The sequence below is a fragment of the Urocitellus parryii genome, chromosome 6, assembly GCF_045843805.1.
Source record: "Urocitellus parryii isolate mUroPar1 chromosome 6, mUroPar1.hap1, whole genome shotgun sequence".
NCBI classification, from domain to species: domain Eukaryota; kingdom Metazoa; phylum Chordata; class Mammalia; order Rodentia; family Sciuridae; genus Urocitellus; species Urocitellus parryii.
The window spans coordinates 30,467,338-30,492,881 of NC_135536.1; the positions used below are offsets into that span (position 1 = coordinate 30,467,338).

At 36.2% G+C, this 25,544-nt stretch overlaps 1 protein-coding gene and 1 pseudogene across 1 annotated transcript in view; one reads left to right on the forward strand and one right to left on the reverse strand.

Moving 5' to 3' along the window:
* The window catches only part of Sipa1l1 (signal induced proliferation associated 1 like 1), a 355,392-nt gene that overhangs the window by 189,667 nt on the left and 140,181 nt on the right, over positions 1-25,544 (reverse strand). The window lies entirely within an intron of this gene.
* Positions 20,019-20,897, forward strand: LOC144255414 (regulator of microtubule dynamics protein 1-like; annotated as a pseudogene).

Consider the following 25,544-nt stretch of genomic DNA (forward strand, 5'->3'; position numbering starts at 1 on the left):
AATTATAAAACTTTCAGTTGAAAATAAAAATGCAACTATGGCTTCATAAAAGGTTAACGATATAAAAGGAAACTATAAATACAAATAATAAATTCATTCTACATTACAGTAAAGGATACCATAAAGTGATATGCAACAAATTAGAAAACATATCCCCAACAAAAAATGATTATCCAGAATACATAACTCTACACGTTATATAAGAAAGATAAACATCCCAAGAGAAAAATAGAGAAAGTTAGAAAAGAAAACACAAATGTTATGGTTTGGATGTGAGATGTCTCCCAAAAGCTCACATATGAGACAATGCAAGAAGGTTTGGAAGAAGAGAAATAATCGGTTTATAGCCTTCAGTGGTTTAATCCCTGATGGGATTAACTGAGTGGTAACTGGAGGCAGGTGGGGTGTGACTGGAGGAAGTGGTTTTTTGGGAGTGTGGCTATGGGGTATATATTTATATCTGGCAAGTGGAGAGAGTCAGTGTGTGTGTGTGTGTGTGTGTGTGTGTGTGTGTGTGTGTGTGTCTGTCTGTCTGTCTGTCTCTCTCCCCCCGCCCTCCTTCCTAAACATCATGTGAGCTGCTTCCCTCTGCCACACTCTTTTGCCATGATGTTCAGCCTCACTTTGAGCCTTGAGGAATGGAGCCTGCTGTCTATGGATGGAGACCTCTGAAAATGGGAGACCCTGAATAAACCTTTTCTCCTCTACAATTGTGTAGGTCAAGTCCTTTAATCACAGAAGTGGAAAAAGCTGACTGAAACACAAAAGGTCCTTAAATACAGGATATGATGTAGAGTGTCTTTAGGAATTAGGGAAATATAAATAAAATGCAGCTTTACACACCTGCTTGTTTGACTAAATTTAAAGTTAGCTAATGTCAATGACAAAGCTGTGAAGCAATGAAAATTCTCAGGTGTTCTGGTGGAAATACACCCTGGTACAATCACTTTGGAAAGCAGTGAAGAAGAGGCACATCCTACCATCCAATAATTTTAGTCCTAAATTTATGTTTAAATAAATTACACTAAGAGACATTTACAAATTGTTCATATCCCAGAAAGCTGCAAACAGCACAATTTCCAAAAGTAAAATCAGAAACAGTCAGTGCACTATGAAGCTAAATGTATCAAATTGAAGAATTTAAAGGGACAATGTCCCTGGATATCTTTTCAGAAAGAAATTAGTTGTAACTTAATTTTTAAAAAATGTTTAAAATTAGATTGTGAGCTTAATGAAGGTTAGATCAGTATAACTTAATAGCCATTAAAAACTTTCCACTAAGTTAAAATGTTTTTAAGATATACTATTAAGTCCACCAAGAGCTCCCCATAGCTTTGGATACAATATCAAGCCAGGGAAAATACAAAACAAAGCAGCAGGTCTTATTTGTTATTTATTGAAGGTACTGAAATTCACAAAGTCCAGTTAAAACATTTGAGAAGGTATCATCCATACTGTGGTTTTTCAAAAGGAAAATAAAAAATTATGTATATAAAGAAAATGCAAAAACACACACACACACACACATATAAAATGTCTGTTTTGTGAGCTGCAGGGACAGATGGATTACTTCCCTGAGGCTCATACCAACTGGACTATCAATTTGTTCAAATATACTATACATATATAAAACATTTACTATGTATATGTTATAAAAGTATAACTTTTGACCAAAAATTAAGCTTTTTGGATCAATATAACTGGACTTAAAACATACAAACAAAAAAATAACCTCTTGCAAGTAGAAGGCTCAGCACTAGAGTCACCATTTGCTGATCTGGCACTGCCACAGTTAGAGAAAAGTACCTAGAAGCTTAGTCACCACCCTCAAAGCAAAGTTCTCCATGCCATTTGAATTTAACAGAATTTAACAATTTGAAAAAAAAAATATGAGCCATATTTGGTACCAAAGATACTATATTTCTTGGGCTTAAATGTTATATAACAGTGTTTAGAATTTAGACTACTATGGACCATATTTTATATGGTAACAGTATGTACAAAATCTTTAAAACAGATGGTAAGTTACATAGAGACATCAAGTGACAGTTCTAGCTGATTCAGCTCTAATTCATTTTGTTTGCTTTCTAACAGCACTATTGCAAAAAGAGCAATTCCATAACCCATAGAAGAGATTTTCATTTTAAGCAGAGGTGACATCTTTACTTATATAAGAAGCAATTATACAGGTTAACAGAAAAAATGAACTGCTACAGAATACACTAGAGAGATATTTCAGCAAACCATTAGTTTTCATTCTCAAGGGCATGTACTAAGTGTATCAGCCTAACAGCCATTGAATTTATTAAGCCATAATTTTGCTACATGAATTCTCCATTCTTTCCTTCAGAGCATACTGAATAAATCAGAATGCAATGTTTGCTTTCCTCTCTACAGTAACAACTGTGCATTTGGCCTGAATTCTAAATAATCAAGTTCTTTATAAAATTCTTGAAATTCAGCCAATAAACAGCTCTTCTCACTAAAAATAAGTATCAAGGAAACAGGCTCAAATTGTAACTGTCCTATTTAACTAATCAAAATAGAGGAGGATGGCCTTCTCAGGCAAACTGGATAAACACATAGACCACATATATGCTATATCATCACCAGCATAGAGCTGTTTTGGGGTGCTTGATGACATTGGCATCAGTATCTAAACTCTATATGTTACATATAATTACACAGTTAAGCCAGCACTGGGTATGATGAATAGTTTTATGTGTTAACTTGGTGAGACTTCAGTACTCAGTTACTTAATCAAATACTCAGTGATAGAGGGAGTGCTTAGCATGTGCCAGGTTCTGGGTTCAATCCCCAGCACAAGAAGGAAAAGACAAAACACTAATCCTAGGTGTTGCTGTGCAAGTATTTTGTATTTTGATATTAAATAATAATTATCCCCAGTGATGTGGGTGGCACTCATCCAATCAGTTGAAAGGCCTAATGAGCAAAACAAAAGGGTCTCCTGAAAGAATTCCGCTTAAGTCTGTCCTGTCAACTGCCTGAGCTTCCAACTTAACAGGCTGCCCTACAGATTTCTGACTTGCCAGCTTTGAATGCCTGAGCCAATTTTTTCTTTGAAATCAAATGAATCTCAATCTCTTCTACACATAACTGTATGTATTACACACACACATACACACACACAACCCCTAAACCTTAACTACTAGATTAGCTAAAAAAAGAAACGCTGTTTCTCCCACCAATGAACACTAACATCATATGTTGCAGGAGTTATTCCCATTCCAATCAATTCACCAGTTCTTGGCAGATATCAACTACCTGGCATCCATCCTGCAATTTAATTTAACGCTCATTGTCTACCTGGAGTTAGCTTAAGATCCCACAAATTAAGGCTGTGGTCCCAAGACTGATCCCTCTTCAGATGCCTACTGTGAAGAAAGGCCTCTCTACTTCTGATGGAGAGGCTATAAAACGGAGGGTCCTATGACCTCCCTCTTCAGATTCAGTGATTTTTAAAAAATGGTTTATAGAACTCAAGAAGCTACTTACTTAACTGTTCTACTGAAAGGATATAATTGAGGAACAGACAAATGGGAGAGATGCATAGGGTAAGGTATGAAGTGGCAGGGATGCTCTCTTCAGGCATACCACTCTCCTAAAAACCTCTAAGTGTTCATCAGCTCAGAAGTTCACTAAACCCTATCTTTTAGGGATTTTCTTTTTTTTTAAATGGAGGATGGAGGCTTTGTCCCATAAGCATGTATGATTAAATCACTGGCCATAGATGATTAACAATCCCCATTCTGGAGGTAGGGGAAAAAAAAGTTCTAGACTTCTGAGCACATGGTTCATTCCCTTAGCAACTGGTACCCATCTTGAAGCTGGATAGAGTCTTTCAACTATCAGTTATCTTATTAACATAAAAAAGGATACCTGTCCTTCCTAAGAGCTGAATGATCTTGGAAGTCCTGTAATAAAATTCTGAAAGCACACTGAAAAACTGAAGACAAGCTTAATATGTATAAGAAGATGGATCTTCAAATAAATTTTCCTAGCCTAAAAAAAAAAACAGGGTCAGCAGATTCTGGAAGAAGTAGCCTTGAATGAGCCAGGAAATTAAATAGAAAGACACCTACCTTAGTGCCCACTCTGAGAGGTTATAGGTGGCACCAACTCCAGTGCAGGTTGAAGGTCACAGTGATCCTTGGTACTAGAAAAGCTAGACAATGTTCCAGAAATTCTAAGAGTAAATTTAGAGTGTACCTGTACTCAGTAATGAACCCATGCATCTTACAGGAAATTCCACCCTATCCAACCATCATGGTTTCTTGTAATGACAGGTGCTACCACTTGAGTCTCTGCAACAAACTGAACCTACCATTTACTACAAATAAATCTATGATAAATAATTACTAGCATTCCAAGAAAATCAGCAAATGGAAACAAAATATCGAATTCAAGAATACCTAAGGAAAAAGAGTTAATATGGGAAAATAATTACCATGTTATCAAAAGCATAATCAATTTCCCCAAGAAATTCAAGGAAATATGACATTCATAAGAAATAAAAATAATTACTTCAAATCAAAACATAATTCTGGAAAATAAAAATAGTAAGGGTAGATCAGCATCAGATCATGGAAGTCTGCAGCTGGATTCTATACCCCAGTTACCAAACCCAATAATGACCCTGCCATGTTCCATCCATTTTATTTCCTCTCCTCCTCTCCCTCTCCATTCTCTAAGATCCCCTCTTTGGCATCTTCTCTTCTGTCTACAGACATGTACAAATCTCCTTTAAATCATAAGAATCCTTTCCCTTGACCTAGATCACTCTCCAAAATAAAAAAGTGATGAAGTAAGGAGGTATCAATGAGGATTTGGAAGTTCCTAGTTAAAATAAACAGATAAATGGTTCTACTATTACATGAAGGAATATGAAGAAAGAAACAAAGCAGAGTAATGGGAGAGAAGGGAATGGTAGATGACATGATGAATGTGAAGCGCTGTCATGACAAGAAGAGCCTATAAACCAATCTTGCCCCACAGCACACTGTCTTTAGCCCACAAGTATTATATAAAAATTCAATCAACTTTTAAAATCAGGGATGTAAGATGCAAATCAGAACCCCAGCTTCTACTGAGAACCCAGGGGATATGAAATTTTGAGGTTAGCACTCTCAATATGGCAGCAATGGTGACTAGAGCAAAGGGCCTGCACTCTCCCGCCTCTAACATCACCAAGACTCCTCCTGACCCTGGGCTTATGCCGGCTTCCATTTATCATCCCACTTACCCTGTCATTTCTTTACAGTTAAAAAAAAAAGTCCTTTTTTTTACCCAAAGGCCTGCTTTTGCTCATCAACATTGTTGGCAAGGCCCCAGAAGACTCTTGAGTTCCTGAATTTGCAGTAAAACCACACATCCTAGAGGGAGTTGAAAATCGAGACCTTTGGCTGTTAAGAGAAAGCTAAGGAGGGCTAGGGAGTGCTGAGTTGTAGCCTAAGGAAGGTCCGGTATAACTTAAAGTGAAAGAAGACTGAGCTCGCCAAAAAGAATACATAAAAAGTAGATGGCAAGTATGGAAGGAACTTTAGGGAATACCCACAATTCGAGTAGAGAAGAGAGTGAGAGGCTATAGGAAGTGAAAGGAAGTTGAAGGAGTGAGATGTTCAATAATGATTTCAAAATGAGCAAAGTCAGTTTATGACAAAAATTGATCAATTATTAGGTCCATGCTATAAAAAGAGACTGCAGGTCATTTTAATTTATTTATTTAATAACAACAAAATTCAAATATAAACTACCATGAAACTGTGTTACACACCAATTGGTTAGGGTTAGTTAACACAGAAAGATGTGTCTCTTAATTACTGTCAACATAAATGTTATACCAGGGTCTGAAAGTCATTTTTCATTGATCAGAATTATCGTATGACATCTAAATTACTTAAGTTTTATCTTCCATGCTAAAAACATTTTCAAATGAAAATCAAAGGCAGGAATAATATTAGGTACAATTTGAAAAGAAAAATTTCCTCAAATTATTATATGTATCAGAGTGACTTGTGCTGTCATTAACAACAAAAACAAAGAAAAATTTACTAGGTTTTCCTTCAACTCTACATAATGAAGAGTGGAAGAGAGTTCATGTAAGAGTAGAAATTTTACAAGAATTAAGCCATCACACTGGCAAATGCCATCAGACTGTGAATAAGTGGGAGTATCTCTGCACATTTGGTTTTAAAAGAAGATAATTTAGAAATTATATAATCTAAAGTAGATTTCTCTGTTAGGGCTTTTGTACTAGAAATACAAATGGGTATAGAACAGGGACAGAATTCATAAGGAAATACAAATTCAACACTAACCCTATGAGGAAACACCCTCTTAGATTAAACAAACAAACAAACAAAAAAGAACATTAAAGCAAACATGAAGTTGCCATTACTTTAGAATTATTAAATCATATCAAAAATAAAATATTTTGTACGCTTAACAGAAGTAAGCCTGGATTAAAATTGTGTCTGGCCCTGTAAACTTGGATAGCAATTTAAAAGTCAGTAATGCTTTCCAAAGTGCTCATAACCCGTGGACAAGAGACCAATGGCACTCCTAGAACTGCATCTTGTGTAAATAATGCAACAGAAGCAAACGGTTAAATTGAAAAAATGCATTAAAAATGTCTTAAAAACAGATAAAGAATCTGTAAACAAGTCAATTATAAAAGATAAATGTTATATAAAATCATAGTGCATCAAAACTATAACCTATAGCTTATTGTTGTTTAATAGGACAATAATAAAGACTACGCAGACCTGGAAAAAGAGTTGATAACAAGTCAAAGTGGAAAATAATAAAAACATCAAGTTTACAACTAGTTATAAAATTAAAAGTGGTATGGTCAACTAAGACTGCAAATAATCAAAAATGTAGAAGTAATTATTATACTGGAATTGACAAGATTTATAAAGCATTATTTTCATCTTTTAATACTTTCAATTACAGAATAGATGAAATTGGGGAAAATATGGCTATCACAGGATTGCAAGATAGGCAAAGAGACAAAAAAAAAAAAGAAACAAAAGAAAAGCCAAATGTTTTCTCTGATATGTGGATGCTGATCCATAATGTCAAGGGGAGAGGCGTACCAGGGAAGAATGGAGAAACCTTGGGTGGGCAGAAGGGAGTAAGAGGAGGGGAGAGAGTGTAAGGGTGGAAAGGATAGTGGAATGAGATGGACATTATTACCCTATGTACATCACATGTATGATTGCACGAACAGCATGACTCTGGTGCACAGCCAGAAAAAAGAGAAGTTCTGTTCCACTTGTGTACAATGAGTTGAAATACATCTGCTGTAATGATAACTAAGTAGAATAAATTTTTAAAAATTTTTTAAAAGAAAAGAAATTTACAAAAGAAAGTTCTATAGCCACAGTGACACAGATGGGGACAGAGAAAACTACAGAGTCAAATGTTAGAGAACAGTAAAGATGAGTTTTAACAAATGAGGAACTTAGAAAGCTACTAAGTTCCTAGGAGAGAGCAGCCTCTGCAGAATGTTAGGGACACAAATTTCACACAGAGAACTGATTAATAAATAACTAAGACGAGGAAATGTCTCCAAGTGACCCAGGCAATGCTCAGAAAGAAGAAACAGGTGGTACTTGGGGAAGGAAAGAGAGACAACCAGTAGTTTGGGACAGAATCAAGAATGAGAAAATCATTTTCTGGTTTTGGTGTCCTTACTGGGATAGAACCCAGGACCTTAGGGACACTAGGCAAGCACTCCAACGCTGAGCTACTTCTCCAGCCGTGAGAAAGGGGTTTTTAAGACAATAAACTAGGAGGGTGAATGATTCGTAAAAAGAGAAGGAACATTATGAAACTGCTTGTGGAGGCCACACAGGACAAAGACTCCAGTTATATGGAGCACAGTTTGGTTCCCCCTCACACCCATTTTCTTTGGTTAGCCCTCAAAAAGCACTCAAATTCATGTACAAAAATGATAATTCCTTGAACATTTTTATATCTTCTTAAAGTAAGTCAGACTAGCCAGGCACAGTGGCATATGCTTATGGTCTCAGTTACTGCAGAGAATGAGGCAGGAAGATCACTTGAGCTCAGGAGCTCGAGATCAGCCTGGGCAACAAAGCGAGACCTGTCTCATGGGAGAGGGTAAAAAAAGGTAAGACATTGATTAGAAAATGTATCCAACAGTATTTTAGCAAATATTAAGCCAGAGTTCAAATGAATGCCTCTCATATGTTATTTCCAGAAAAGCTGGAGGTCCCAAGTTATACTCTAAATAAATTAACTGTGCCAAGGCAGCAACCGTATTTTGCATGGCTCTAAAATTTGCCTTTTTCTTCATCTTAACCTGAGTGAAATCAATATGTATCTTATAATCAGTGGTATCCCAGTAATCCTAGAGGGCTGCATTTTTATTCTTAATGATAAATAAAATATTGGTGTCTTTTATAATTAAAGACATCCTAAATTCAATTCAAGGACGATTTCATTGGGGTTTTGACCTCAATAAAAAGAAAAGTATTTGAAACTTACAGTATCGAGCACCTTATGGTAGTTACCATAACTATAATTAGCTTCTCCAAACTGATATATAAACTACAAATTTTTAAGTGTTTATAAATAAGAAAACCCAATGTGTCATCCAATAAATTTATTATATACCTGCCTATATAATTGAAAATATATAAGATAGTCAATATAATCAGCATCTTAAAACATTTTTCAGCATAATCAACTTGGAAGAATAGGCCAGCAAATTACTCATAAAACACTTAAAAGTGACTCCAATAATACAACCAGGTTTAGCATCAAACCCCAATAGGTACTCCTACTAGAAAATTTCATCATGCCCATCTAGTTGATATTTTTTAATTTTAATTTTATATAATGTCATTCTTAGGATAAAATGAGCTACACTGATAAATGTCCCAATTCCAGATCTTCCAATTTTTATTTACTTTTCCATATTTTTATGTTGCATTGTAGTTGTACATAATGGCAGGATTAGATGTTACATATTCATAAATTCATACATCATAACAACATAATTTAGCCAATATCATTCTCCAGTGCTTCCCCTTTCCCTTCCCTCCTCCCTCCTCTTGGTCCTTTTCCTCTATTCTACTGATTATATCTTCCAATTTTTGAATAATATTAACCATACCATCAGCAGTTAAAATTGGACAAAATTCATCATTCTGACATACATTAGAGCACATTTTTTCAAAGGATGTCAGAGATAGCTACAAAATTTCAAGATCATCAACCAAGACACAATGTTATATTTTTCAAGAAATTTCACCTTCATCCTATATCAGAGGAAAGGGGACTATGTAACAAGTCAGAACTTCTGGGATCTTAACACTTAAGTCTTCTACAAAACATGGAGGCAATCAACATTTTCTGGCTATTTAATACAGGGAATGTATTATGACAGGAGAAATAAAGAAATGATTCCTGCCTTCAAGAAATGACACTGTGGAATGAAATATAAAGAACATTAACATGCAGTAGAATATGCTAGAGGAGTCCTATGAGAACACAAGGATATTAAAAATCATATAACATGGGGCTGGGGATGTGGCTCAAGCAGTAGCGCACTCGCCTGGCATGTGCAGGGCGCTAGGCTCGACACTCAGCACCACATAAAAATAAAGTGAAGATGTTGTGTCTACTGAAAACTAAAAAGTAAATATTAAAAAATTCTCTCTCTCTTTCTCAAAAAAAAAAAATCATATAACTAAGAAGTACAAAGAACCACAGCCGCATCTGCACTACTATAAATGAAAAATATTCTCTCTAGGCTAAAGGATTACTTCTACCAAGACCTGAACAGCAATTTATTTTAGATCTCTGTACATTTTTTTTTAATATATTGACAGGTTTTCATTTTTAACAAACCATCAAGAAGAAATCTGAAATTTTAAATAAATGGGACAAAAAGGATCCCAGAAACAAATAACAACTCTAAATACATCATAAATAAAATTAGGGTTAAAATAATTTAGATCAATAATCTTTTTATATTTTATTTTGTATTTAAATAATTTCTATTAACATAGAAGGAACTGCTATCCTATTTCACATCCTGAAATGAGAACCAAAAATAACTGAGGAAAATAAAGCTGTTAGACTGATAATTTAAGAGATGGTATTTGCATAGCAAATTAGCGTACTATGATATAATTACATATTCTTCAAACAAGAACTTGTTTGACAGTATGAGGCAGGCAAAGCAGGAAAGTCCTTTAAATATTAAGTGAATCCGATCAATAACACTAAGTAGAAGTTGTGTTTATAATTTACATACATAAAAATAGTCTCTTTTTCTATTTTTATAATCTTCTATTAAACAAGTTTTATTTCTAATACATCTATCAAAATGGCCAGGTGCAGTGGCACATGCCTCTAATTCCAGCTACTTACTTGGAAGGCTGAGGCATGAGTATCACAAGTTCAAGGCCCACCTGGGCAATTTAGTGAGACCTTATCTTAAAATAAAGCTTTTTTCCTTTCCTTTTTTTTTTTTTTTTTTTTTTTAAAGCCTAGGTCTCAGGCCTTTTGCCACCCAGCCCTTAGACCTGGGCTTGTGGACTATGTTGTGCATAGTAGCCTCCTGAAGGGATAAGTCTAACTCTGGGAACTCCCTGGGGCATCCCCCAAAGGGATTGACCACCTGATGCTGGTGAACTTCTCCCTCAAGCTCTAAGATCCCACAAAGTACTTGAGATGGGTGTGACCTGCTAAGATGTCAATCAATCTGCTACAAGACATCACAAAGCAAGACTATGCCCTGATGCACCCCCTTAAATAAACCACCAAAGCTATTTTATCTTTGTCTAGTTCAAGAACCCATGTGGACTAGATCTATTAGGGGCTTTGCTTTTGTAAATATATTTCTTACTGTTTGTGTGTTATTATTTGTTAATTATTTGAGATATTAAGATTTAGGGTGGGGCTGGGGATGTGGCTCAAGTGGTAGCGCGCTCGCCTGGCATGCGTGCGGCCCGGGTTCGATCCTCAGCACCACATACCAACAAAGATGTTGTGTCAGCCGAGAACTAAAAAATAAATATTAAAAAATTCTCTCTCTCTCTCTCTCTCTCTCTCTCCTCTCTCACTCTCTCTTTAAAAAAAAAAAAAAAAAAAAAAAAAAAAGATTTAGGGTGGCTATTTAGGGTGGCTTGGATTCCTCTGGGCAGAAGGAATCCCCCAATCAGATGCTGGCCATCTTGGATTCAATACCTAGTACCAAACACACACACAAACACAGAAAAAACACAAACACAATGAGATGATGAGCATGGGAAACAATGAGTTCCATGACCCATGATTTAAACATTTCTTACATGCACTCATGACTTGAAGAATATACTTTTTCTTTTCACCTTTTAGTTTAACGCTAATAATTATTCATACAGGCCTCCTCACTTGAAGAATTTGAAGAGATTGAAAGTATTCCAACTTTCACAAAAGACTTTTCAACAAAAATATACCATCTTCAAAAACTAACCTAAGCCTTATAAAAATCATTTGCTAACCAATGGTGAGGCAGCACAATCTACAGTACCCTCCCTAGTTTTCTCAATTCCTTGCTTATCAGGAACATTCCATCTGACAAATTCTAATGACCATGTCAAGGCTGAGAAAAAGTAAAGAAGCAAAAAAGCTAAAGGACAAATCACATCAAGAAAAACCTACAAAAATTCAGGGTTGCTCAACAGCACCCTCATACTTTTGAAAAATATTGAGCACATACTACAAGGCATATTGTTTACTCAGCCCACAGAAAATGCATGGTACCTCTAAGATGCACAACCACAGACCCCTCATATGAACTCCATGACCCCAGTTTGAGAAGCACTAAAACAGATATTAGAGAATTGAAGTACTTTAGAAAAGAGCTCTTGGGGCATTTAGTGAGAAGCTCTCCACTCTTCTTTTTCAAACAATTCTAACAGGCTTATTCATAAAAGCTGTAAACCAGAAACGGAATGGGAAGTGGGATGGCAGCCAGAATCAGGCATGCCATCAGCAGAACAATGCCAGAGAAATCCCAACACAGCCTCACAATACCAAACAGTCCTTGAAAGCTTCCCTGTAATTCCAAGCCCATATAACAATTATAGTGTATGCTATGACCTCTGCTATCAGGAAAAGATTATGTTCAGTGTACTTAAAGTAATTTTTCTCAGGAATAATTAACACAGAAAATTTAAAGCTTAAAGAGGACACTTTACCCAAGAGGACAAAAGGGTGAAAAATATTTAAAATTATAAGCCATTGGATAAATGCAAATTAAAGCCATAAAAACTGCTATAAATCTATTAGAATTGTTAAATTAAAAAAAAATACTAGAAATACCAAGAGGAAGCAAGTATGGGAAGCAGCTAGAGCTCTCAAACATCACTGGTGAGCAGACAACACACCACTCCTTTGGTGGGAGGGTGGGGGCAGTGGTGATACAGGAGAATTGAACTCGAGGGCACTCGACCACTGAGCCACACCCCCAGCCCTATTTTGTATTTTATTTTGAGACAGGACCTCACTGAGTTGCTTAGCACCTCACTTTTGCTGAGATTGGCTTTGGACTTCGGATCCTCCTGCCTCAGCTTCCCAAGCTGCTGGGAGTACAGGCATGCACCATCACACCTGGCTGACACATCACTCTTAAAAATGCCTTGGCAGTTTTCTATAAAACACTTACCCTTTGACTCAAAATCACATACCCAAGTATCTATTCTAGAGAAAGGAAAACTTAAAGGGCTGAGGGGTATATCTCAGTGGTAGAGCGCTTGCTAAGCATGCCAGGGGCCCTGGGTTTAATCCCCAACACAGTGAGGGAAACAAACAAACAACCTCATTTTTACAGGAAAACCTAAACACAAATGTTTACAGCAGTTTTATTGATGATTGGTCGGAACTTAAAATAACTCAAAGTACCCTTCAACAGGTGATTATATACACAAATTGATACAATATTTCACACAGTGAAATATCCAGCAATAAAAAGGAATGAACTTCTGGGGCTGGGGATGTGGCTCAAGGGGTAGCGCGCTCGCCTGGCATGCGTGCGGCCCGGGTTTGATCCTCAGCACCACATACAAACAAAGATGTTGTGTCCACCGAAAACTAAAAAATAAATATTAAAAAATTCTCTCTCTCCCTCCCTCCCTCTCTCCCTCCCCCCTCTCTCCCACAACCACAGACCCCTCATATGAACTCCATGACCCCAGTTTGAGAAGCACTAAAAAAAAAAAAGGAATGAACTTCTGATAACACAAACACTTGGATGAATCTCAAAGGTAAGCTAAGAGGAAGAGGCCAGTTTCTGAAGATTACATACTGAATGACTTCATTTATGACATTCTATTTCGTTAAGTTAAAGGGCAGTCTCAAGAGCAAACACTGTGGGAATGGGGAACTGCTCCATGGGAACTGCTCCATGGCTGCTAAGAGCTGTAGTTGAGAGAAGTGACTATACAGCAGCAGCATAAAGGAGGTTTTCAGAGGTGAGGGGTTCTTCTGAATCCTCACTGTGGTAGAAGTCACAAGAATCTACATGTGTTCTAATTCCTAGACCTGAACACATGCATGATAGTTTAAAACTGTATGACAATTTCACAAGAATTCTCTTTTTACTGAACTATCACTGTGCATACAATAAAAAATTTAAAGGGGCTGGGATTGTGGCTCAGCAGTAGAGCATTCGTCTAGCATGTGCAAGGCCCTGGGTTCGATCCTCAGCACCACATAAAAATAAATAAACAAAATAAAGGTATTATGTTCAACTACTTCTAAAAAATAAATATTTTTTAAAAATTTAAAATGTGTCAAACTTCAAATATGTAAAAAGATTATACTATAACATTTTTCAGCTGACACATGACTAACATAATAGCCCTCTAAGATGGGAAGACACACACCATAAATGGTAACCATAAAAAAGCTGGGGGCTGTAGGTATAGCTCAGTGGTGAGCACATACTTGGCTCGTGGAAGGCCATGGGCTCTATCCCTAGCACTACAAAAAAGGAGGGGAGGGGAAGAGAAGGTGCACTGGAGCAGTGATGCTATTATTAGACAAAACATACTTTAAGACAGAGAAAAAAAACACTAGAAAAAAAAGGAGGACAATTTATGATGCTAAAAAGGAGAAAGGTATCAGAATACAACAGTTACTAATATGGCATTATGTAAAAATGTGGATGTGTAACCGATGTGATTCTGCAATCTGTATACGGATAAAAAATGGGAGTTTATAACCCACTTGAATCTAAAGTATGAAATATGATATGTCAAGAGCTTTGTAATGTTTTGAACAACCAATAAAAAAAATTTAAAAAAAAATAAAAATTTGTCAAGGAGATGTAATAATGATGAACATATGTAATCTAACAAAACTCTAAAACAAATGAAACAAAAGTGTACCAAAGTAAAAGGAGAGAGAATCCATCAGTGACTGAAGACCTCAACACCCTACTCTAAATAACTGATACAACAACAGCCAAGAAGCCAGAAAGGTTATAAGCACTATTACCCACACTGACCTAACTGACAGCTGCAGGACACTTCATCTGACAACAGCAGAAGAATTCTCATTTTTTTAAGGTCCAGGATAAACTATTTCTAATGTCACAAAACAAGTTTCAATAAATTTAGAAGGACTGAAATACAATAAAAGAAATTTGGAGAAAACCTCCAAATACTTGGAAATTAAATAATAATTTCTAAACCACCCATATCATGTCTAAGAAAATAATCATAAGCAAAATTAAGAAATATTTTGAACCTAAATGAAAACAAAAGTACAGCATGTCAAAACTTATGAGATACAGCTAACACAGTGAGTAGAGAGTGTTTTACAGTAGGTCCTGTTAGAAAATAAAAAAGATGTCAACTTGTTTCTATGTAAGAAACTGAAGACTAAACTAAACCTACAGCAAGTAGAAGAAAAAGTTTAGGGCAAAACCCAATGAAATTAAAAACAGAAAACCAACAATGAAAAAAATCATTGAAACCAAAATTGGTTTTGTGAAAAAAATAAATAAATGACAAACCTTTATTTAGATTGACCAATAAAAATAATTATCCCCAAAATTCCCATTTATAAAAATCAAAAATAAAAGAGGGAACATCAACTACTGATCCTACAGGAAAAAAGTATAATATGGGGGAAAAAACCCAACAACAAGTATATACCACCATTTTAGTCCATGTTCTGTTACTAGTAACACAATATCAAATTTGGGTATATTATAAAGCAAAGAGGCTTATTTTAGCTCAAGGTTCTGGTCCAAGGTTGAGGGGCTACATCTGATAATGGCCTTCTTCCTCACAGAGTCCTGAGAGGAGCGAACGGGCATTATGTGTCCTGGCCTTCTTCCCTCTTCTATAAAGCCTCCACTAGTATTCAACCATAGGGGCTCCACTTTGATGACCTTATCTAAACCTAATCACCTCCCAAAGGCCTGCCTGGTAACAGCATAGCTTCCAGTCTCTTAATACCTCATAATGGGGATTAAACTTCAAGATGGAATCAGAAGAAACAAATCATATTTAAACTACAGCAGCCACCAAATTAGACAAGTTAGATGAAATCAACAAATTCCTAGAAGAAAAACATGAATAACAAATACTGACCCAAGAAGAAACAAAATCTATACCTACAAAAAGAAACTGTCAATCAGAAGTCTTTCCAGCCAGGCATTTTGGTTCACAAAGCAGGGAGCAGTAGTGCATACCTTTAATGGCAGTGATTCAAGGCCAGCCTCAGCAACTTAGCAAGACCCTGTCTCAAAAATAAAAAGTAAATGGGGGCGCTGGGGTTGTGGCTCAGCGGTAGAGTGCTTGCATTACACGTGAGGTACTGGGTTCAATCCTCAGCACCACATAAAAATAAATAAATAAAAATAAAGGTATTGTGTCCAACTACAACTAAAAAAATACTTTAAAAATAAAATAAAAAGTAAGTGGGCTGAGGATGTAGCTTAGTGGTGGTTCAATTCCTATAACAAAAAGAAAAAGAAGAAAAAATGTCTTTCAGCAAAGAAAATCCCAGACCTAGATGGCTTCACTATAGAATTCATAATATAATAATTCACAGACCCTTCCAGATAATAGGAAAATACTTCCCAACTCATTCTAGGAATTTAGTATTATTCCAATATCAAAGTCAGACAAAGATATTACAAGTGAGTACACACACAAATAGACCAATACCGTCCTTTCAGAAATACACACTTAAAATTTTTCAATCAAAGCCAGGTGTAGTGGCTTAATCCCAGTTACTTAAGGAGGCTGAGGCAAGACGGTCTCAAGCTCAAGACCACAACAATTCAGTGAGACAATCTCAAAACAAAAATTAGAAAGGTGATAATAGTTCAGTAGTAGAGCACCACTGGATTCAATCAATCCCCAGTACTGGGGGAGGAAATTATTAATTAAAAAATTCACAATTAGTAAACCGAATCTTATATATAACATATAAAAAGGATTATACATACACTATAACTGAATGGATCCATCCCAGGAATGCAAGTCTGGCTTAACATCTGAAAATTGATAATAGGAAATAACACAGGAAAATATATTAATTTAATGCAAAAAAATTAGTAGAATAAAGAGGGGGAAAGTCACTTCATCATATACTATATTCAGAAAAAGCACTTGACAAAATTCAATACCAGTCATGTTTTTAAAAGAAAAAACCAAACCCCCAGTAAATAAGACTCAAGGGTAACTTCCCCAAACTGATAAAGGGCATCTACAAAACCTACAACTAACACTGCACTCAAAGGTAAAAGATATGAACAAGATGAGGATGTGGATCCACTCTCAACATTTCTATTCAATGCTCTACTGGAGGTTCTAATTAATATAATATGGCAAAAACCAAACAAAAGAAAAAAAAGGCATCCGGACTGAAAATGAGGTTGTAAAAACAGACAGCCCATTCCAAGACCCAATGTTCTAGATTCTCACTACCCACACACACAGTCAATACCACTATCCAGTCAGAGAACTTACATTTAAAACAAGAGCTGGTATGCTTGTTGTATGGCAAATATAAAACATAGATTTCCTTCACAACATTACCAATGATGAGAAGTACAAAGTTCTTACATAAAATTGACAAGGGAGAAGTGAATACATCAAGTTAAAGGCCCACAGAAGAAAATACTGGCTGAATTAAAATTTATCAACCTAAGAATATCTAACCGCATTTTCCAAATACAGACACATTTTAATCTTATCCTAATCTATCTGAATACAATTATATGGACTTTATACTGTCAGTCTCACTTCTAACATGCATAACCTTTGTTCCACATTTTAGATAGCAAACAATAATCCAAGTTTCCAGCTTCAAGTACAGTTTCAAGTGACAGTTACTTACTTTGTGATACTCTTTTTGTGGAGGGGTTAGGTTTGGTTCTTTGTTTAACACTATGTCCTTGGAGAGACACAGTGAAGGTCTCCACAATCAACCTGGTCAATGAATTTAATTATTTCACTCATTCCTAAGAGTATCACATAAATAGAAAAAAATATATCATTCATAAACATAGCAATAGAACAAGACCTGGCATCTCCCCAAGCAGTTGTTCGATAACTATTTTTGAGTGAGGATTAAAGGAAGGGTATCATAGACATGCTTCTTTGACGGAAACTGAGTTGAAAACTGGAAAACAGTACAGAAGTAAGAAACCGCAGACCCTCCCCTGAAGGATGATAAATTCAGAAAACAACACCTACTTCCCTAAGGAGCAAAGGAAGAAATTTATCTCAGGCTTTACAAGTACATTGAAAGCCATTTCCACACCCCTTTATGGGATAAATAAGTGAAGCTAAGTAAACAAAGGCAGAGGGAAAATGCACCTCAGCACTGACCCACAATTCCTGATCACAGGGACCAACACTTCTTGACTTCCTCAAATGCTTTACTCAGAAGAATGTAGAAGAGCTAATATACAAGCTGGCCCTGAGACAATGCTTACTACCAGAGAAGAGAGATCACCAATAGCTAGAGTTTATTTTAACATGATCTGTATCCAAGAACAGAACTGCCATCAGCCTCAATAGATGTTCACACTGTTAAACAGCTGCCACGCTCTTTCACAGACTTATCTTAAATAAAAGGAACACAATGAAAATGTGGCCTGCAAAACTCACCTCTTGTTTCTTCTTCTAATAAAACATCAAGTTGATCTTTTCTGTGTTGGGAAAACATAATTATATTGAAATTTAGACTTTCTGCACTAATAAAATCAATACCCTGTCTCTAAATTCTCTCTTGCTTCACTGCCCCTTAAAACTTAGAGCCACCCATACTTGCTCCTCCCTGTCAGATCCTTTTTGTAGCTATGCCATCATGTTGCTAGCACAAAAAAAAATAAATATACCACGTTTTTGCACTTCAGCCCTGGTGGTAGCCAACACTTCCAAAAGTATCCAAACAAAGACCTTGTTGTCACAAAAAAGAGTCCATGGCAACACTGGCTGCCTTGGTCCCTTCACCAAGAGACAGGTTTAAACACCATCAGACCACATATGGCAGAACATGCTGACAGATGTGGACTAGCAGAAAACAGATCTTTCCTCAGAACATCAGTTAGGACTTCAGTTTTGGTTTTTTTCCTGTGCTGCGGTTGGAACCCAGGGCCTCACAAATGCTAAGCACACACTCCACCACTGAGCTACACAAACAGAAACATTTACTGAGTTCTGTGTGTCAAGCTCTGCTCAAGGTCGTGGGCCAAGGTCATGGGCATGTAACAGTGAATAAGGCAAAACCACTGGCCCTTAAGGAGCCTACATTCTCTTGGGCAAGAATACTCAAGTCCAAATGTAATACTAGTGTGGGATTAGGGTTGAGGGAGTAGCCAACACCTTTGTGTCCCAGAGTAATACAATAAATGATTACATAATTAATCTCCCTCTTTGTAATCTACTCTTGTCTAAAGTTATCCAACAGATATTCTCATTACACTTAGCATAAAATCTTAAATGCTTGAGAGGGTCTAAAAACCCCTGTATGATAACCCAGCAAATCTTTCCAACTTTTAAGGTCTTGACCCCACATGCATCCTGAATCAAATAAGGATATCAGGCAAAAATCTCCTATTTCTGTATAATTTGCTTTCATGTATGATTTTCTGAAAATGTAGCCTATAAATCCTGACTCTAGCTTCTTGCTTTTTTGTTTTTTTGTGTGTTTTTTTCCATAAAACATCAGAGGCCCTGGCATTTAATTCCCAGAACTACCAAAAATCAATTAATCAACCATAATTAAGTATTATGAAATACTTAATACTATTTGAAAAATATGGTTATACTGCTTCCAGAGTACTTATTACAATTTATAGGTATACATTTACTTGCATCAATATTTCATGTCTCTTCCATTAAACCATAAGCTCCATGAAGATAAGTATAGTTTTCAATTTGGAGAAATCTAATGTCCGCAGAGCCTAGGATGATGCCTAACACATAGAAGGGGCTCAAGGGAAAAAGAAATGAACAAAAGATGATCACCATGAATGGGAACAATGGCAGTTTAAATTTCTGAGGACTGCACCCCAAGATAGCTCAGCTTCCAAGACCCACATTTAGTTTTGCTTGAGTGTTCTATAACAAAGGCTTCACAGCAAAAACAAAGCCAAAGCTAAGTTTTTTTGACTGCTAAAAATCAACTAGTGATTTGCACTCCTTTTCCAATGAGTTAAAAATTTATCAGTATGCTCGAGGGCTAGGCCAACGAAGTGCAGGAATGATGCTGGCCTTATGAGTGTGGCACTATCTCCCTTTGGGATGTGATACTGCTCCAGGTACTCAGTTCCTGACCAGGACTTGGGGCAATAGTCAGTAGTACAGCCTCCAGTGACTCTGTGGTTCTCAACAGTCAATAATGCAGCATACATTTAGGAGATTATGATTTTTAAGGGGATTAAGGCAGGATTAATGAGGATATTTTAGAGACTGCCTATCACAGCCAGATTCTAAAAAACCTTATAAACCACGGTGATAGGTAACTCAGGAACTTTCAAAAGAGGCCTTTTGTTCTGAACCTTGTCTTATTTGGGTTTTGAAACTTACTGAGTCATTTCTCAGGTTGCTGTGATTCAAGCCACAGTCAAAGTTGAAGAAATCCTTGAACAGGCAGACTACCTGTATGAAAGTGGAGGCAGAGGAAAACTTTAGCAGTTGCTAACCCAATACAAGGCAAGTGGAGATGCAGGATTCCTGTGGCGGTTGGCATGGGCATCAGGTAACATAGTTTAGCAGGACTTCAGAAGAAGAGAAAAAGCTTCTTGTGTATGAAGCCCTAGAGTATGCAATCTGCATTAGTGATGTTGGAGATTAAGAAGTCATCAAGATTAAAACTGCAAATGCCTACATTTCAAGGAACATTATGAGAAAGCAATTGAAATGAAACCTGAAAATGCTATCTCAATTTACCTGATAAGTATTTGGAGCTATGCATTTGCTGAAATTCCTTGGTATCAAAGAACTGCTAAAATGCTGTTTGTACCTCCTCCTAGTTTCATCTATGAGGAGGCCTTGGGCTACTTTCACAGGGAGAACAGGTGGATTCAAACTTCTGCAGCAAAAACTTGCTTCTTTTAGGAAAGACATTCTTGAAGTTAAAAAACAAAAAGCTGGCTGCTTTCTGGTTAATGAAAGCCAAGGACTATTCAGTACACATGGAGGAAGATAAACAAATGCAGACAGAAGCTGCTCAGTTGCTTACAGGTTTGTGAAAAAAAAAAATGAGACCTTTTCAGAGAAGAAAATGCATGAAATAACCAGTATACTTTGCCTTTTTATTTAATTATAAAGATAATGTATTAATCATAACTTTATGGCTTTTTCTCAGGTCTTTCAACTTCTTGACCATTTTAACAGAATAAATACACAAAATTCTAGATTTCTTCACAAACAACAAGGTAAAAGACATAATTGCCATATTGTCATCAGAGTGGTAGCAATAAATTTCCATGGCTTAGAAAGATTACTGTGAATCTTGGGACACCAACAATGCAAAATGATATGGGATTTCTAAATATTGGTCACATGACATCAGGATGAGAGTATATCAAGAAAAGAAAGTTTAATGGAAGCAGCAGCATATGGGTAATGGATTTTCAAGTTGATTTGATTCAAAGCGGAGATCTTCCAGAGAAGTACAGTGAAAGTGAAGTGATATTTAGGGCTCTTGGTGTAGATAAGTGGTGTATCTTGAAGACAACCTGAATGGAAGAACTTTCATCAGAAAAGGACTGAAATGGAGTGGCTTCCTTTTTTAAATATGTGGTCTTACAAGCAACTGAATTTGTCACTGAATAAAGTCCACATTTTAATCCCTAATGAGTTGAAAGGTATAATAGTTAAGGGTGAAATGGAAATTAAGATGTTTTAAATGGAGAAGACAATGCTACTTAAATGACAGTGGAGAGTTACCACTGGAAAAAAACCTTAATTTTCGTAAAATGAGCTTCTTCAATGCCATTTATATAAATTTGAGACTGGGTATACATGAATCCCCCCCCCCAAAAAAATTGACAATTATAATGTAGTAAGTAAACTGTGCATATGTGTTGTTTACCATGTAGGTTTTCAAACACAAAAAGTAGTGAATTCTGTATGCCCATCTGACATTAAACAACTGTTACTCACATTTGTGTGTGTGTGTCTGAGTGTGTATGCACATGCACGCAGACTGACTCATTATTTAAACACCCAGCCACCAAAAGAACTTAATAAAAATTTGAAAGATTATAAATTTTAACCACACTAATTTAAATAAGCAATTTTTTCATTATTAGAAATAGTCACCATAATTCCTACTGAACTATTAATTAAAAATGTACTATACATGTACACTATTAGATAGCTAATACTCAAAACCATCTTTTTAAGGAATTTTATTTATTTATTTTTTTAGTGCTGAAGATTAAACCCATGTCCTCGAGTTATGTAAGGCAGATACTCTACCATTGAGCCACATTTCCAATCCTTTCATGTATTTTGAGACAGAGTCTCACTAAGTTGCTCAGGCTGGCCTCAAACTTGTGGTCCTCCTGCCTCAGCCTTATGAGCAGAGAGGATTACAGGAAGGTGCCACTATACCTAGTGAAAATTCTTTATTTATAGATTTAGCGATAAAATTATGATAAAATGACTATAACAAGTATTGTTTTGTTTAAATAAGCGTGCAAAAATTATAAATGCCTCCACAAATATTTCAAACAATGTTACTGTATGATATTTCTATGCTAGTTAGCACAGTGTGATAATCTTGGAGATGTCCCAATGATTACTTGTATAATACAAAAATATTCACAATAGCCTCCTACAGGAAGCACATCAATTACTATACTAATGTGGACAGTATATCCTTTCATAAACAAAATGCACATAAGAATCCCATATTTTCTTTTTTGAAAAGATACTTGTTTTGATATTTTTTAAAAAAATTACAGAAACAGTGGGGTCACAAAATAGTATTTAATTCTGTATTGCTGAAAATACCAAAAGACATAATGTTAAACACTTACATTAGGAGTATCAGTCTCAAAGAAACTTACATACAGGTGTTGGTGAAGATGATAATCATTAAAACTGCCAAGAAAAATAGTGTCCAGAAATAAAAAGAGGTTTTCCTACATACAAATGAATGCTTATTTTACATTTTAAATCATGAGAAAAAAAATAATGCCTTTCAGGTTTTTGATTTTTTAATGAAGTCTAAGTAATTCAATTATTTAAGTTTGCTATTTTGTTTCAATTTTCAACAAAATTTTAGGCAATGATTCAAATTTATCAGTACAAGCTGGCTATATGCTTGCTTTTCTGATTAAAAATTTAGCAATAAACTTTTCCCCAACCCCACCTTTGCCCTATCAACTTTCCTGTTGGCCACATTCTATACAAATCTTAAATGGGGCTTGAAAGAAAACTCTGTGTTTTGATAACTAATTATGCACTTGCATAAATGAACAACTTTAAGTTAGATGATTTCATAAGATGAGTTCCAGCCCCAGGCAAGAGCTGCCACTAATCTCATTTTCTCATCTTTGGGGTTAACATTTATAGTGTCCCCTGAGGGAAATTCTTGTCTCAACTAAATAAATGAAGAATCTATCAATGCAATAGTCTTATCACCTTAAAATTAGCCTGTCAAGATTATCTTCCCATGTTCTCTAACCTTTTATAGTTAAAATGGAAAATATCCAATAAAACTAGTATATACAAATCAGATTCTAGACTATAATGAATAATTTCTCATCCTGTCACAAATTTACTGGGAATAATGAGTACTGATCGAAGAAACTAACATATGGCCTAAAGTCTGGGTCCCAGATTACAAGAACATTGGCTTCATCTAGCCTCAAGTGCACACTGCCTTTCAGAGTCTAAAATAGCCATAAGAATTATAAGAGTCTATCAGACCCCCAAGTCACAAATGCACCAGAGGTCAGTTTTCTAAAGGCAATGTCTATTTTTAAATGAATATAAGTTGGTTTCTAAATTTGATCTGCATTTAAATTATCATCTGTGAGGAATGTCTGGCTGGAGCAGTTTTAAGCTGCTTAAGGAAGGTCCAAACAAAGTTCATTTTATGTGCAACAGACAAAGCCTGCTCTTAGCAACTAGTGTCTTCCACAAGTCAAGGAGCAGCAGCTGGGAAAAGAGTGCCATCCTGCAGCTAAGGGGCTCTGGAATTTACTTCTTCACATAAGTGATAAAAGCAGGCCATTCTTTACTTTATGGTGACTTAGGAAAACCAATTTCCAATCGCTCAGAACAACAGAATGAAGTAATAGAGCATATCTTCAATGATGAACAGAGCATAGGGACACCACCCCTAAGAAGATGCCAATAGAAATCTATTTAAGCTTCCTCACAGTACACTTATCTTCAGAAAATACAAGTTCACAGGGTTACATTTACCAAAATAGTCTTATTGACAATAAAGGAGGAGCTTTCTTTTGAACTTTGTATTCAGAAACAAGAAGATAAAAGAAAACCACAAAATTCCTATTAAAGCATCTATTAAACAACTGTGGCATGGGCTGGGGATGTGGCTCAAGCGGTAGCGCGCTCGCCTGGCATGTGCGGGGCGCTGGGTTTGACCCTCAGCACCACATAAAGATAAAATAAAGATGTTGTGTCCACCAAAAACTTAAAAAGATATATTAAAAATTGTTTGTATCCCTCCCTCCCTCCCTCCCTCCCCCTCTCTCCCTCCCCCCCCCCCTCTCTCTCTCATAAATAAATAAATAAATATGGCATGAACTGGTGATAATTTTGTAAATTTTTACCATGCTCAATTTGGAGGAAGCCTCAAGTCACTGAGAACTTTCAAGGACTTTTTTTTAAAAATTATCCTTCAAAGGTACTGCAGCGGCTCTGTACTGCTACCACTAAGGAATAAGTAGCTCCACTACTTCAGCAACGGTGTCCTATTGATTTTAATATCCACATTAGGAGAACCACCACCAAGACATAGGTGAAAAGCTAAAACAAATCACCTTTGGATAAAAATCTATAAATAGAAATACATAAATTACATACTTCCATAAGCCAAGATAACAGTAATTTAGTTAAACCCATTTAAGTAAACTATTAATAATCAATAATGAAGGCAAAAATAACAGGTGTATCCATGTGTTTATGCCACCAACAAAGCTTATTTCCTTTCATCAGCTTTTAATTCTGGCTTTTGATTCTGGCCAGTCCAGATTCTGGTCAAAGATAAACTAATACTATGTAGCAGAGGAGGCAGTAAATCCAAATATTTCACTTTCTAGATATCTGAAAGATATGATTTTTAATACCATCTTTTAAAATAAATCTGATTTTAAGAGTTGAAGAGATCACGAAAAGTGAAAGCACAGCATCTGAACTAAAGCCTTGATTCCACCCTGCCTCACTCACTCACCTACTCACAACACTGAGTGATCCATGTGCTGCCCAATATGCACACCCCTCCAGTGCCTACACAAACTCCAGTTCATCTACAGGAAGCAAGACACCTAACTGAAAAACTCCCTCTCACAGCTTGAACCACAAGACTATGATCTGGCCAATGAGAAACAAGCAGATGTGTCTTGAGAAAGCAGCAGAAAGGCTGCTTAAAGGGAACTGACTATTCAGAATTTCATCCATTTTTCTCCTTTCTTCCACTTGCTGGAAACAGTGATGCCCCAGTAGCCATCCTATACAGTCAGCTTAAGGCTGCATGTCTGAAACTCAAGAGGCAAATATAAACAGTATTTCTTTAGTGTTGTCAAATCCAGAGAATTCATGGCCAAAGATCCTGGCACTGTGGGGGCTCTGATGCTGTTTCTGCCTAGTTGTTACTGTCAATAACCCAGTGTCTCAAATGCATAAATATAAACAAGTTTATAAAGACTCTGAAAGAACAGAGCTAAAGGAACATACTTAAACTTCAATAAAGAGAGCTGAATGTTTCAAGGGAAGCAACAAAGTTTAAGAACCAAACTCCCCTTCTCTGTTCAAACCCTCAATCCATCC